General features: G+C 37.3%; 1 long non-coding RNA gene across 3 annotated transcripts in view; it reads left to right on the forward strand.

Moving 5' to 3' along the window:
• Nucleotides 1-334: 334 nt before the first annotated feature.
• The window catches only part of LOC108407110 (uncharacterized), a 72460-nt gene continuing 56077 nt past the window's right edge, over nt 335-16717 (forward strand). For all 3 annotated transcript variants that reach the window (XR_012124218.1, XR_012124217.1, XR_001855646.3), the window contains exon 1: nt 335-510. This is a non-coding gene — a long non-coding RNA (uncharacterized lncRNA). The remainder of the gene's footprint in view (nt 511-16717) is intronic.

Raw genomic sequence — 16717 nt, forward strand, 5'->3', positions numbered from 1 at the left:
GTGTAAAAACCATTTGTCTACAGTTCTCAAATTTAAGAAAGGTTTTATGGTTTCACTGGAAGAATATGTGAGTAATCATTGTTGGAAGCCTTGAATGTGGGGGCAGATTGGCTGGACCAATTCATGATTAGAGCTAGAATAAGAGCTATCACTGTGTATGGAACAAACACCGTTTCATTAGGGGATGGATAATGGCACTGTGTAGACAAAGAACCTTGTTTTGTTTTGTTTTTTAAACATTGAAAGAATCCATAGTGTTGGGGGACCTTGGCTAATTTTAAGCTTTCCCTCATTCTGGAAGAATTGGACAGAATCTATGTCCAGTATCAAAAGTTATTGCAGTTGAAATGCTCAGACTAGAAGAGTGACTGTTATTAGCTTTTCTTCCATAGGAAATCAGGCTTAAAATGAGTAATTTAAAGCCAAAACAAAGGGCAGACTGGCAGAGGTAAGCATATCCACTTAGGGACAGATGGATTGAATCTGCACTTGCATTTGGTAGCCAACTAGGTAAGTGAAAACTTCTGCTTTGAGTGTTTTAGCTTGAAAAACTTGATATAACAGATGTTTGATTATAGTAACTGAAATTAGAAATAGAATTATAGTGTTATATTGTAACTAGAAACTGGAAATTGGTGTGGTTCTTGGTTCCTGTCAAGTTTTTTAGTTGCCACTCTTTAGGGAGGTGAGATAAATGAAGTTTGAATACATTGTTATTAGAAAATAAATTACATATAAAATTTGGTAAAGAGGAGGCACTGGGTAAGGTGAATGAAAAATTCATTAATTATTCATTTAATATTCATTAATTATTTTTTACACTTAGGAAATAATATGGTATAGTAGAAAGATTACCTTAAAGCCAGTTCTAGATCCTTTAAGCATTTGTTAATTAATTAATTAGTTGATAAAAATTACTGAGTATCTATCTTTTCCTGACATTGGGTAGTATCTCGCCTGAGGGTTTCAGGCCCTGGCAAATTCATTCTGGATTTGGTGAGACCGAAAAATGGCAATGGCACGTTTTTGGGGTAAAAGGTCTTAGGCAAAACTTTTTTCTCATTGTCTTGCCAATGGGTTCCAGTCCCAGGCAAGTTTGCTATGGATTCAGTGTGATCAAAGAAAATGATAGCAAAATGTTCTTGGGGTGAAAGGGTTATACCCGACTTTATTTCCAGGTGGCAGTTCAGTCACTAAAATCCCATTCACTCAGAGTGAGTCTGCATGCAGCAAGCCAGTCTCGCCGTCCTCTGGGCCCCTCTGTCTGCACAGCTGTCCCGCACAGCCATCCTCTGGGCCTCTCTGCACATTTGTCCCACACAGCCATCCTCCAGGCCTCTCTGCACATTTGTCTCACACAGCTGTCCTCTGGGCCTCTCTGAACAGTCATCCTACACAGCTGTCCTCTGGGCCTCTCTGCCTACACAGCCATCCCTTACAGCCATCCTCTGGGCCTCTCTGCCTGCACAGCCATCACTCATAGCTGTCCTCCAGGCCTCTCTGCACAGTCATCCTGCACAGCCATCCTCCGTGCCTCTCTGCAAAGTTGTCCCACACAGCTGTCCTCTGGGCCTCTGTCCTCAGCGCTGCCACCACTCCAGCCTCTGCTCTGCTCTCCTGCAGCTTTGCAGCTCTGCCACCGTGTCATGCCCAGAGCACTGGGTAGAGCTCTTTTTATAGAGTCAACAGCCATGTATTACCCACAGGTGTGCAGTGAGCTAATCAACCAGGGCCAGGAGAGAATCCTGGCCATAGGAACTCTCGTTTTATCCATACTCATGCTAGCAGGTAGAGTGCTAGAATCATGTTTGCCTCTGGGGAAGTCTGCATGCAACAAGCCAGTCTTTGCCTCTGGGCATTTCATAGGCCTTGCAGCCCAGAGTACCCTTTAAACAAAGTCAATAATAGTCCATTTCCCACACGTGTGCAAGCATTCTCCTGTGAGCATTCATGAGCACAGTGGGCAAGCAGACCAGGGTTAGGTGAGGATCCTGGCCATGAATCTTCCATTTTCCCTACAGGAAGAAAAATTTAATATGTCAAATATATAATAGTCTGTAGAGGATACAAAGCTGGAGCTCAGAAAAGAAATGAGAGCTGGTCATTAATGGGTTCACTGGCTTAAAGTGAGAGTTAAATCTCTGGGAGTGAGTGAAAGTCATCCATACAGAATAAATAGGGCAAAAAGAGGGACAGACAAGCATGGAACACCAACATTCAGGAAAAGGTAAAAGGAAAAAAGTCAGCACAAGTGGGACAGATAAGTATCAAAGAAGTGGCAGAGAGTAGGCTAGGGGAGAGGGCTTTGAGATTGAGAAAGTGAAGCTTCTGGTTCAAGGTAACAAGTTGAATATGCATACATCTCGTCTCCTTTCACAAATCCCAGTGCAATAAAGTGTAAAAGTACCAAGAGTGACACATTTATGGCAGTTCACAAATCAGGAAAAGGTATACACAAACTATTAACCTTGATGAATTTCTGGAAGATGGAAAATATGTGATACAGTAAGAAATACAGTAGCAGGAGCACAGCCCACATGTGCACACACAAGGGTTGCTGTGAAGATAGAAACCTTATCCCTAACCATCATGCCTCTGAAATGCTCCCAAACTGGAGATAAAAGGTCCAGTGTAAGAAGCAAGTGGTGTTCAGAGACCAGGGTTGATGTTTGTGGGGAAAATGGAACGTTCTGACCAGTATTCCCACCTGGCCTTACTAACATCCACTATGTATATAATAAGAGCATGTTTGCATATTTATGGGATGTATACCAGCAACAGAGACACTAGTCAGTCAAGGGATTGCCAGTCCAGCGTAGGGGTGGAGAGGAAGCAGCCACTCTCTCCTCCCCTCCATTCCTGGTCTGTAATTGGTCAGACACCTGCCAGTCACCGGGGACCCACCCACAGAGTTCCTCCTGGTGCACTGTGGAGCATGGCCAGGTGCAAGCAGGAAGGGAGAGCTGAGCAACTTAGGTTGTGAGCAAGAAGAAACTGAGCTGTAAGAATAAACTCTTTCTCTCCTAACTTCTTGCCCCTGTCTTCCTTCAGTCTCACCAAATTCATAAAGAACTTGTGCCTGGCAGAGAACCCCCTCTTCCCCGAGCTACAGTGTTTGTTCTCTGAACAGCTGGGCAAGTTAGCACTTCTTGTACTGCTTGCCAAAAAAATAAGCTTGGGATTCCCATAATAAAACCCAGTTAGTGTGGGCCTAGCCTGATCCCTGCTCTCTACTCACACGATTTAAAGGAAAGTTGTCCATGAGCTCAGAGCTCACGATTTGTACCTCTCATTGAAGGGAGGCTAGTGGGGGAAGGAATGAGAGGGAACTCAGGATAGAAAAGTGTACCAAGTAAACTAGCCTTCAGTTCACTATTTAAAATAAACAAATATAATATTAAAAACAGGAAATATAATCAAATCGGAAAAATATTCTCACACACCTCCACAGTGCCAATGTGAACCAATGAATCAACCCTGAAAGAAACAAATAATTCTGGACATGGCATATAATTTTACCTATATCTTCATAGATCCCAAAGAACAATAAAGACTTACTGGAAATTTAAAAATACAATGTCTGAAAGTGAGAAAAATTAAAAAGAAGTTTTGGAATAAAAACCTGAGGAAATCTCCCAGAAATCAGGCAAAAAGGAAACAAGGAACATTCAGGAGAAACTGTAAGGTCTTAGAAGAGCCATCCAGGAGAGCTATAATCTTTCAAAAACAGTTTCAGAAAGAATAGAGAGTAAAATTAAAGAAACTTCCAGAGAAATAATAGAAGAAAATTTATTTTTTTAGACAGAAACACATACATTATCAACTTGAAAGGGCACACAGAGTGAAAAGCAATCAAATGAAGAAGAAAGGCCATATCTAGACAGATTTGTGAAAGCTAAGAGAAGACCCTGAAAGCCTCCACTATTGCCTCTAACAAATGGGATTCTAGCTTCTCATCAGAGACATTGTATGCTTCAAGACAGAGGTCTAAGAAAAATGTGACTTGAAAACTTAAATTAAATGTCCAGCCAAACTATCAATTAAGAGTTCAGGTAAACCAAGGACACTTTGAGATATGCAAGACTTAGAAAATTTTACCATTCATAAACAATCCTCTTTGAAAGATTTGTTTACTATCTATCCAACAAAACAACAAAAAGGCTGGAAAAGGGAAAAGTGAGATCCCTGAAACAGGAAGCAGGGGCACGAAACACAGTATAAATTGTTTTCAAGAAGTTCTGATGAGCAAAGGGAAGGGAGAGAGTATGTTGAAGCTAAATAGCTAACATTTAAAGAACATGGTTATTTAATGATCACTCAGATTATAAAACAAACAACTGTAAAACAATTGTATCTAATACCTTTAATTTAAAAATGAAAGGATCATGATATATAAAGAACATTGAACGCTTACATAAAGATTTTCCAATAAAAGATAATTTCTACATCTTTCCGTTTTGGATGAGGTCAATATCCATGCCATTTTGGAAGATTAGTTTTACAATTTTAAGGCTTTTCCCATCTCCCTTCCTTTGGCCCACATTTTCAGAAATGCCTTTCACAGACATTCCCTACAGAGGCTTCTAAAGCTGTTGAGAAGTAATTATGTCTCTGTATTGTATTATATTCCAGGTATCTTTCACTATATCTGACTACTGATGTATTTCTAAAAAGGCAGTAAAATAGCAAGTGTTTTCTATTTTACTTCATAAAATTATGCTACATTAAAACTCAAACCCAGTCCTTAGCCATTATGACAAATACACTAAATTGATTAACCATCTATTTTTGCTGCCCATAAATGATTACTGTTGCCTCTGCCTTTCAAGGCCAGATACCAATTTATGCTGTCAGACTGGATTGATAAAACAATATCTGAAGTCATTTTTTCCCCTCTGTCTTCTCTTGTTCTTATTCTTCCTCCATCCTCTGTACTGCCTGCTGCTTATTCATGCTCAGCATCCTAGTATACTTAGCATCTTGCCCAGTGCCTCGACAACCCAACTTTGAGTGAAGCCTGATCTCCAGAAGGAATCAGAGAAATTCATCCAACCTGAAAGAAAGCTCTTCATTAGGCCCTTATGATAAATGTTAAATACATGGATATGTAAATTACTAATAATGATTCTTCTGGCTGGTGATTGTTTGTAACAAACTACCACAAACTGAGTAGAGTAAAAAAAGCCATTTTATTATGTTCACAGATTCTGAGGATCAAGAATCCAGAACAGTATAGAAAGACAGCTTTTCTCTTCTTTTTATTTGGGACCTTAGCTAGAATGACTCAAATAGGTAGGGGTCACTCAATGGCAGAGTTGGGACAGCTCAAGATGGCTTGTTCACTCACCTGTCTGGTGTCCAACCTGAGATGGCTGAGGGTCAGGGCTTACCTGGGATTGTCAACAAGAGTACCTATATGTGGCTTCTTCAGTGTGGTGGTTTCAGGGTAATTGGATTTCTCACAAGGCAGCTTAGGGCTTGGAGAATGGGTATCCCCTGAGTCCCAGGGGGAAGCTGCATGGTCTCTTATGATGGTTCATAAGTTCATAAGGTAGCCTTGGGACTCCCCTAGTGTCATGAGTCAAAGCAGTCAGAGCCCACCAGAACTTGAGAGGACACCAAGGCCTCCTATCAAGGAGCCCTGGCAAACTTGGGACTCTGATCAAAATGGGGCTGTGATTAAAATAGTCACAATGCTTCATTAGTTATCTAGGATGATTTCCCTCTTTGAAGAAAATTAGAAGTGAAAAGGCTAAATAGTAAATAGAAGACATACAAGTAAGTTAACATGAGCAGGTGGAGAAAATATTTTTAAGAAAGGAATCGTTTCAGCGATGCATAAATGACTCAAAACATTTCCAAGAAGCCTCTCTTTAGGATGTTGGAATGACTTTATTGAACTTTTCCAGACTACTAAAAACATTGCTATACCAACTTTTAACTATGCATTTTCCAACATTTCTTCAGAGTAGATGGGAATAGGGGAAAGAAACTAACATTGATGGAATGCCTTCTGTGTCCCAAGAACCCAAGGACTGCTCCACTGCAGTCCTTTTGACTACCATGTGTGGTGGTCAAAGCTGTGATCAGTTCCAATGCAGAGCCTGAATGAGAATTCATGGGAGTTCGTGTGCATGTCATCACATATCTTTATAAGAATGATATAGTTTCAGTGTCTTTGGATTAAATGGAAAAATGTTGTAATCTAAAATGTGCATATAAATGCTGTATTTATAGTTACATTTGGTATAACATATGGTAAAGTTTTTAGTGTAGTGTTTATAATAGATAGTTGGGTTCCTCAGAACATTTGTACTATCAAGTATTATTTACAAAAATGAATTTTTTTCAGTGAGGGGAAACTAGAGGCTACTGAGTTTCAGATTTCCAATATAAGAGTTATACTTCCTATATTAATTTTAATAATAAAACTTTTCCTATCTGTAGTTGTAATAGTTATGGCAACACACTAAATTCTAAAAATTGTTAAAATGTAATGAAAAAAATATAAGCATTATTAAATGTATTCTGAAGAATGTATAAGGCTAACCAAATGTGAGTTTCTAGTCCATAATTAACATAGTCTAGTTTTATAATAAGTAGAGCATTGCTTCAGGATAAAATGGTATTAAAAACAGAAAATAAACAACAAATTGCAGAATTGTTCGCAATGCCAATGGTAAATAAAGGAATGCAATTATGAAATCATGCAATTAGCCAATCGTAAAAAAAGAACTTGTGTAATCTCTTTCACTGGTCAAAAGAATGTTTTGTTCTGTAGGCTGTGCAAAGTTGTCCTGGTAAATGGTTGTAAGTAGTTCTGGGAAAAGCTTTGTAGAAAACTCATGGTATATATACCTGTTGTCATATTGCAGGGTCCTTTCTCAAATAGACTTAGTCTGTTTCAGGGACCACCGGCTTGTCAATAGTCCTAGGTCTGAAACAAGGAAAAGCCATCAATCTCTACTTGGGTGACTCAATTTAAGTTTATTCTCAGCAGGCCTAGAAATTTTCCATCTATGTTTCTTCCCAGCAAACCTAGCATTTTTCCATGTATATGTCAAATAGCACCTTAGTAAACTGTTCATCTAGTTTATTGCTAGAGACCAAGTGATCAATTTGGGTAAAACACTCTTATTCTCATTCTAGCACTTTGATTTGTTATGGTAATTTCTTAACTTGTCTGTGATCTTAAAGCTCCATCCTGGCCTCTTTCATGTTGGGATCCCATCATTCATACTGAGATCAGGGAAGCCAACTCCACCGCAGCATCAGTAGAGAAGTTTTGTCTGCTACAGAGCTCTTCAGGCACCCAAGGCCCTAATGCACTGAGTTAAAGGAATTCTTTAGTTAAGGGAATGATCTTTGAGATCTGTCAGGTGGGCACGGTAAGTGCTAGTGATGGTATTACAAATGCTGTGTCGACACTGTACATTTCTAAGTAGAGATAATGTGGATGTAAATAAAGTTATACTTGTCATTAATTTTCATTCATTTTTAGAATTTAGGGTCTAAAGACTTCTTTCATTCATGTTTATATTTTAGGGTCTAAAGACCTCTTTCCATTTTCTACTGTGCTCGTTCCCTTTAGTCCAATCTGATGGTATTTATGCTAATATAGTTCACTTTAAGACATTATGAGTCTAAGTATTATTGGGGCTCACTCCTGAGATAGGCATTACATTCATAAAACTCTTCAGGATAAGCCCTGCTCCACTATGGGCTTCTGCTGAGATTGCTGAGGGATAGCAGTTTAGAAACCCAATTTTTTAAATGAGAGGAGGCACCTCCAAATCCCTAGGGGGCTTTTTTACTAACTGAAAATGTCTCTTAGGCCTTCCTAAGACCTCAACAAAGAATTTTACAGTTACACCCTTAGTTTCATCTTTATACCTTTTTTCCTAATTGAACTTTGGATTTGTTCTACTTAGAGCCAATATTTTGTTTTAGCATTGTCTGGAGTCTGGAGAGGCCACAAATCCAGTTCTGGCTTTTTAACAGTTCTTCCTTTTGTTTCTCTGTCATGTTGCATTTTACTGTAAGCAGACAAGCAACCAGATGAGACTTTCAGTGCTGCCTGGAAATCTCCTTGGCTCTGTCACCCGGCTCACTAGGGACAGTTTTTCTTTTCCACCGTAACACAGTCAACAATGTTGCTAAACCTTTTGGCACACATAACCAAGATCCTTTTTCCAATAGCATTTTCCTTATTTTTTTGCCTTTGTCAACTACCTTGCAGAAGACTACAAGATTCTTCTAAGACTTCTACTCAGAGTCTGTTCAAGACCCTTGCATTTTCACAAACAGTCTCCTCAAAGTTCTTCAAGCCTTTGCTCATCATGTAATCCCTAAGCCACTCCTGTGTTTTGGGGATTTTGTTATGGTAGCACCCAACTTCCAGATAACAAAATGTATGTTAATCATCTATTGCTGTGTAACAAATTACCCAAGAATTTTGTGTATTAATAAAAATAATATTTTATTTCTCACAAACACTGTGGGTAAGGGATTCAGACAGGGCACAAAAGATCCATGACATCTAGGTTGTCAGCTAGAAGATTTAAAGTCTGGAAGCCAGAAATGTGAAGACTGGTTCATCCGCATGTCTAGTGCTTGATGCGGATGTTGGCTGGAGGTCCGGCTGGGAATGTTGCTTGTAAGAGCCACATGTGTGGTGTCTCAGCTTTTATTTCTTTATAACGTGGTGGCTAGATTACAAAATGCAAGCACCTGGAGAGTCAGATGCATCTGTATCTTTTAATGATCTAGTCTTGGAAGTCACATAGCATCACTTCTAATGTATTACATTGGTTCGGTCATTTACAATTTCTCAGGCAGATGTAAGGGGAGGAAACACATATCATCTTTTGGTGGGAAGAATATCAGCCATATTATAAAAAGAACATGTGTCTGTGATAACATATAGGTGTATGCTATATATATAAATAAACAAATATAAACATAATAAATATAATATATATCAATTATTATATATAAGTATATAATTGTGTATTAAACATGTATATATACATTATAAATATGTTTTATATAGCACATATATAAGTATATATTACATATACTTTATCTAAATTTTAATTATTTTAATGGTGACATGAAATTCTAATTTTACAGAAAAAATTAAATCATGAATATAGTATTAACAGATAATTTAATGAAAATACAAATATTTTTACTATTATAATTGATGACAAAAATAATAGAATTTCAAAATATAAGAGCAAATGTTAAAGACTTGGCTTGAAAGTTTTGAAACTTTGAGAACAATTTCACCGAATTTTCAGAATAATACAAATTCTTCCATTTAGAACATTATATCAAATTTTGCTGAAGTTGAATTTTTGTGTTATATACTTGTATTTATGCAGTATATAGTTAATCAAAAGAGAGGGCAGAATGAAATGCAACTCCATATTGATGGACATTAGCATGAAAAGGGAAATCTCAGCCATCTGGAAACATTGGTTCCAAGGTTCCAAATACAGACACATAGAATATCTATATAAATCTCTGCATGGGAAAGTTTGTATCATACATATGCAACTTGGTGGGAAACAGATGCTTTTTGCACTGTTTTGACTTTCACTGTTTATTGGATATATATTTGGTCAATAATATAAATTCAAGATCCAAAATGTGGCCCATGTACCAGCAGTAACAGCATTGCTGGAAGTCATAGAAAGGAAGAGAATCTGGTCCTGCTGGAGCCACTGACCTGGACTCTGCGTTTTCATAAGATCACGTGATGATTTGTGACCACACTGAGTGAGCTCTGAGGCAGACAGTATTTTTTAACATGAATATATTCACATTCCATAAGAGATATATAAGTCAGTTTATGGACTGACCTCTACTCTAATTTCCCTGTGTGTTTCAATTATGACTGACTTGTGATTTGCCACTTGGCCACATGAAACAATAGTTGTTTAACTCTACAGTATTTTCTGACCCAGCCATATTTTCACTTTTTTCCTGTCATATAGACAAGAGATTGACCAGGTTGGCAAACGATTTTAACATTAGATGTTGCCTCCTCCACTTTCATAATGAACCATGCACCCTAAACATTTTTCTGGAAGGTGATTTTTTGTAATAATGCATTTTGTTTTTTCAAGTATTTAAGATGAAAATTTCAAAATTTAATACAGAAAAATTTAAAGAATAGCACAGAGCATATTGATTTTACTGCTACTGAATTTAGGGAGTTACAGACTGGGGGTTTTATGCAGTCCCCTCACCATCAGCACTTGTTCTAAGCTAACTACTAGTTCTTAAGATTTGTGTACTGACTGCCTAGATTCGATTTTTGCCATTTTCTTTAGCCTTCTGTATGTAAGACTTTTTTTTCTGAATTATTAAAAGTATAATTTAGGGATATAATAAAACTTCACCTATCAAGATTTTCCACCAGTCCATATTCAAATCATACCAAGTGTCTTTTATAGTTTCCTTTTAAAATCCAGGAGCAAAGATTATTTTTGTTTCATTTTGTTTGGAAAAGGGCAGGGCAAAAATCAAGAGTTTATTTTTTAAACCTTTTCTTTGAAAAATAGTTTCAACCTGTGGCCTCAGTTTAGGTACAAGTTATGTGAAGAAATTTAGAGGCAAAAATTTTGGACATTATTCAGATAGGGAAGACAAATGTGGTTCAAATATTTATGAATTAAGAAAATGGAGCATAACAAGACATTTGAATCTGAACAAACATTTTTTAACAAGATTCCATCAGCTTTTTCTTAAAAATAAATATTTGTATAGTGTCCCTGCGCACAGGAGCTCTGCAGCCTCCTTCAAATATGAAAAGGAAAAAGGAGGCAGTTACCTTTTCCTTTTTTCTGTTCATTCATCTTTATGTTCTTTATCCAGACAATGGCCATAGCAATGTTTGCCCTAAGCAAGAATCTTCACTCTGTGCCTAATTTCTCAAGCATTAGAAGTCCTAGCTGATGCATCATATTGTAGAGCGCACTGTATTAAACAGAGCAGCAGTTTTGAAGAGCAAAAACTTTAGGTTCATAAAAGGCCAGTTCTGTAGGTTTGTCTCTTAAGTGAGTTTAAATCCTGCTTCCTCTAGCTTCACAGCTCTGGCGCTCAGGAGGGAAGGAAGAAGACGGTGAGAATTCAGGAGAAAAGGTGAAGATTGTATGGGATACTGATTTTATGGCTGAGAAGAAGGAATACTAGCTGGGCCAACATTTATTCTGACCACTCTCAAAGGCACTGGTTAACTTGTTGGACTGAAACCTTTGTAACATTGACTAAAATATTAGTAATTGACATAGTTTGATAAAATATTCACAAGATTGATATAGTTTTATATCATACTGATTATTCCATTTTCTGACTGCATACTTTGGCATTATGTGGACAACAAACTATATACGAATGTTTGATAGAAATTGCAGATTTTCTACTGAAATGGGGCAAGGGGTAACACAGTGGAGAGGACTTAGACTCTGGATGTAGACAGAATTCAGAATCTTGGTTCTGTCAATGGTTATGAATCTGGGTAAGTTATTTAACTTCCCTAAGCCTCACTTATAAAATGAGGGTAATAATGATGACTTCCTAAGGTCGTCACTAGGAATACCTGGACAGATACAGAGTACAGTGTCTGGCAAAGGCAGGATGTGCATCAGCTTCCCTTTCATTTCCTTACTGATTTTGACTATTTTGCATATCTGATCCTTGGGCCACCAAACTGCACACAGAGGGACAACCTAAAACATTAAATCTTCAAAACTGAGTAATTCCTGCCCCTGTGTAATTTGCTCTGAACTGGTAAGTTGTTTATTGTCCACTCTGTCGGTTTAGATGGGGAGGAATAGTTTCTAATAGTTTTCTCTGTTAACCTAATTCTAAGGTGCTCTGTGATAAAAAGTCTATAAGCAAATGATGTTGGAACATGTTCTACACTTTATTTCCTTTCTGGAGTATCTCAATTTGACATATTACACTAAATGATATATTTCCTAATAACTACCTTTATAAAAATCCACATCTGTACCCCTTCTCTGTCTGCTCTGCCAACAGTCTAATCTCTCACCATCTCTCACCTGAACACTGATGGTAACTGCTTTGTCTGCAGGCCTCCTCTTCTGTCCACAGAGCAGCTGGAATTATTTTTTCAGGCTTAAATCAAATCCTCCCACTCAATTGTTACAGACCCGCAATGCTTTCCATCACTCATAGAATTGCATTCCCTGACTACCCTGTTTAAAATAATCACCTAGTTACTCTACTTTTTTTTCATTTTGGTATCATTAATATACAATTACATGAGCAACATTGTGGTTACTAGATTCCCTCCATTATCAAGTCCCCACCACATACCCCATTACAGTCACTGTCCCTCAGTGTAGTAAGATGCTGTAGAATCACTACTAGTCTTCTCTGTGCTCTATCGCCTTCCCCGTGCCTCCCAGCTACATTATATGTGCTAATCATAATGCCCCTTATTTCTCATTTTCCTCCCTTCCCACCCTCCCACCCCCAGGCCCTATCCCTTTGGCAACTGTTTTTCCATTCTTCAGTTCTGTGAGTCTGCTGCTGTTTTTTTCCTTCAGTTTTTGCTTTGTTCTTATGCTCCACAGATGAGTGAAATCATTTGGTGCTTGTCTTTCTCTGCCTTGCTTATTTCACTGAGCATAATACCCTCTAGCTCCACCCATGTTGTCACAAATGGTAAGATTTGTTTTATTCTTATGGCTGAATAATACTCCACTGTGTATATGTACCACCTCTTCTTTATCCATTCATCTACTGTTGGACACTTAGGTTGCTTCTATTTCTTGGCTATTGTAAATACTGCGGCGATAGACATAGGGGTGCATATGTCTTTTTGAATCTGAGAAATTATATTCTTTGGGTAAATTCCTAAGAGTGGAATTCCCAGGTCAAATGGTATTTCTATTTTTAGTTTTTGAGGAACTTTCATACTCCTTTCCACAATGGTTGAACTAGTTTATATTCCCACCAGCAGTCTGGGAGGGTCCACTTTCTTCACATCCTTGCCAACATTTGTTGATCCTATTTTCTTTGTTGGCCATTCTAACTGGTGAGAGGTGATATCTCATTGTGGTTTTAATTTGCATTTCCCTGATAATTAGTGATGTGGAGCATCTTTTCATGTGACTGTTGGCCATGTGAAGTTCTTCTTTGGAGAAGTGTCTGTTCATATCCTCCACCCATTTTTTAATAGGGTTATTTGCTTTTTGGGTGTTGAGGTGTATGAGTTCGTTATATATTTTGGATGTTAACCGCTTGTCAGATATATTATTTACAAACATATTCTTCCATACTGTAGAATGCCTTTTTGTTCTGCTGATAGTGTCCTTTGCTGTACAGAAGCTTTTCAGCATGATGTAGTCCCATTTGTTCATTTTTGATTTTGTTTCCCTTGCCTGAGGAGATGTGTGGAGGAAAAAGTTGCTCATGTTTATATTCAAGAGTTTTTTGTCTATGTTTTCTCATAAGAGTTTTATAGTTTCATGACTTACATTCATGTCTTTGATCCATTTTGAGTTTACTTTTGTCTATGGGGTTAGACAATAATTCAAGACAATAATTCAGTTTCATTCTCTTGCATATAGCTGTCCAGTTTTGCCAAAATCAGCTGTTGAAGAGGCTGTCATTTTCCCATTGTATATCCATGGCTCCTTTATCGTATATAAGTTGACCATATACGCTTGGGTTTATATCTGAGCTCTCTAGTCTATTCCATTGATCTATGGGTCTGTTCTTGTGCCAGTACCAAACTGTCATGATTACTGTGGCTTTGTAGTAGAGCTTGAAGTTGGGGAACATAATTCCCCCAGCTTTATTCTTCCTTCTTAGAATTGCTTTGGTAATTCAGGGTCTTCTGTGGTTCCATATGAATTTTAGAAATATTTGCTCTAGTTCATTGAAGAATGCTCTTGGTATTTTGATAGGGATTGCATTGAATCTGTAGATTGCTTTAGGCAGGATGGCCATTTTGACAATATTAATTCTTCCTAGCCAAGAGCATGGGATGAATTTCCATTTGTTAGTGTCCTCTTTAATTTCTCTTAAGCATATCCTGTAGTTTTCAGGGTATAGATCTTTCACCATCTTTGTTAGGTTTATTCCTAGGTATTTTATTATTTTTGATGCAATTGTGAATGGAATTGTTTTCCTAATTTCTCTTTCTGCTAGTTCATCATTAGTATATAGGAATACAACAGATTTCTGTGTATTAATTTTGTATTCTGCAACTTTGCTGAATTCAGATATTAGATCTAGTAGTTTTGGAGTGGATTCTTAAGGGTTTTTTTTATGTACAATATCATGTCATCTGCAAACAGGGACAGTTTAACTTCTTCCTTTCCAATCTGGATGCCTTTTATTTTTTTGTGTTGTCTGATTACTATGGCTAGGACCTCCAGTACTATGTTGAATAAAGTGGGAAAAGTGGGCATCCTTGTCTTGTTCCAGATCTTGAAAGAAAAGCTTTCAGCTTCTTGCTGTTAAGTATGATTTTGGCTGTGGGTTTGTCATGTATGGCCTTTATTATGTTGAGGTACTTGCCCTCTATACCCATTTTGTTGAGAGTTTTTATCGTGAATGGATGTTGAATTTTGTCAAATGCTTTTTCAGCATCTATGGAGATGATCATGTGGTTTTTGTCCTTTTTGTTGATGTGGTGGATGATGTTGATGGATTTTCAAATGTTGTACCATCCTTGCATCCCTGGGATGAATCCCACTTGATCATGATGGATAATCTTTTTGATGTATTTTTGAATTCAGTTTGCTAATATTTTGTTGAGTATTTTTGCATCTATGTTCCTCAGGGATATTGGTCTGTAATTTTCTTTTTCTGTGGTGCCTTTGCCTGGTTTTGGTATTAGAGTGATGTTGGCCTCATAGGATGAGTTTGGGAGTATTCCCTCCTCTTCTACTTTTTGGAAAACTTTAAGGAGGATGGGTATTAGGTCTTCACTAAATGTTTGATAAAATTCAGCAGTGAAACCATCTGGTCCAGGAGTTTTGTTCTTAGGTAGTGTTTTGATTACCAGTTCAATTTCCTTACTGATAATTGATGTGTTCAGTTTCTGTTTCTTCCTGGGTCAGCCTTGGAAGGTTGTATTTTTCTAAATAGTTGTCCATTTCTTCTAGGTTATCCAGTTTGTTAGCATATAATTTTTCATAGTATTCTCTCATAATTCTTTGTATTTCTGTGGTGTCCGTAGTGATTTTTCCTTTCTCATTTCTGATTCTGTTTATGTGTGTAGACTCCCTTTTTTTCTTGATAAGTTTGGCTAGGGTTTATCTATTTTGTTTATTTCCTCAAAGAACCAACTCTTGCTTTCATTGATTCTTTCTATTGTTTTATTCTTCTCAATTTTATTTATTTCTCCTCTAATCTTTATTATGTCCCTCTTTCTACTGACTTTGAGCTTCATTTGTTCTTCCTTTCCTAGTTTTGTTAATTGTGAGTTTAGACTCTTCTTTTGGGATTGTTCCTCTCTCCTGAGGTAGTCCTGTATTGCCATACTTCCCTCTTAGCATCTCACAGATTTTTGCGGAGTTGAATTATTGTTGTCATTTGTCTCCAAATATTGCTTGATCTCTGTTTTTATTTGGTCATTGATCCATTCATTATTTAGTAGCATGTTATTAAGCCTCCATGTGTTTGTTGGCTTTTTCATTTTCTTTGTGTAATTTATTTCTAGTTTCATACCTTTGTGATCTGAGAAGCTGGTTGGTACAATTTCAGTCTTTTTGAATTTACTGAGGCTCTTTTTGTGGCTTAGTATATGATCTGTTCTTGAAAATGTTCCATGTGTACTTGAGAAGAATGTGTATTCTGTTGCTTTTGGATAGAATGTTCTGTAGATGTCTGTTGGGTCCATCTTTTCTAATACGTTGTTCAGTGCCTCTTTCTCTTTACTTATTTTCTGTCTGGTTGATCTGTCCTTTGGAGTGAGTGGTGTGTGGAAGTCTCCTAAAATTAATGCATTACATTCTATTTCCCCCTTTAATTCTGTTAGTATTTGTTTGACATATGTAGGTGCTTCTGTGTTGGGTGCATAGATATTTATAAAAGTTACATCCTCTTGTGGACTGACCCCTTTATCATTATGTAATGTTCTTCTTTGTCTTTTGTTACTTTCTTTGTTTTGAAGTCTATTTTGTCTGATACAAGTACTGCAACTCCTGCTTTATTCTCTCTATTAGTTGCATGAAATATCTTTTTCCATCCCTTGACTTTCAGTCTGTGTATGTCTTTGGGTTTGAAGGGAGTCTCTTGTAGGCAGCATATATACAGGTCTTATTTTTTTATCCGTTCAGTGACTGTATGTCTTTTGATTGGTGCATTCAGACCATTTACATTTCGGGTGAATATCAGTAGTATGGACTTATTGACATTGCAGGCTTTAGATTCATGGTTACCAGTGGTTCAAGGGTAATTCTCTTTCTATCTAACAATCTAATTTAACTCACTTAGTATGCTATTACAAACACAACCTAAAGGTTCCTTTTTGTTTTTCCTCCTTTTTCTTCCTCTTCCATTCTTTATATGTTAGGTATCATATTCTGTATTCTTTGTCTATCCCTTGATTGACTTTGGGGGTAGTTTATTTGATTTTGCATCTGCTTAGTAATTAATTTTTCTACTTTGCTGTGGTTTTATTTCACCTGGTGACAGCTATTTAGCCTTAGGAATACTTAGGAAT

This window comes from Manis javanica, chromosome 13, assembly GCF_040802235.1.
Source record: "Manis javanica isolate MJ-LG chromosome 13, MJ_LKY, whole genome shotgun sequence".
Taxonomy (NCBI): Eukaryota; Metazoa; Chordata; class Mammalia; order Pholidota; family Manidae; genus Manis; species Manis javanica.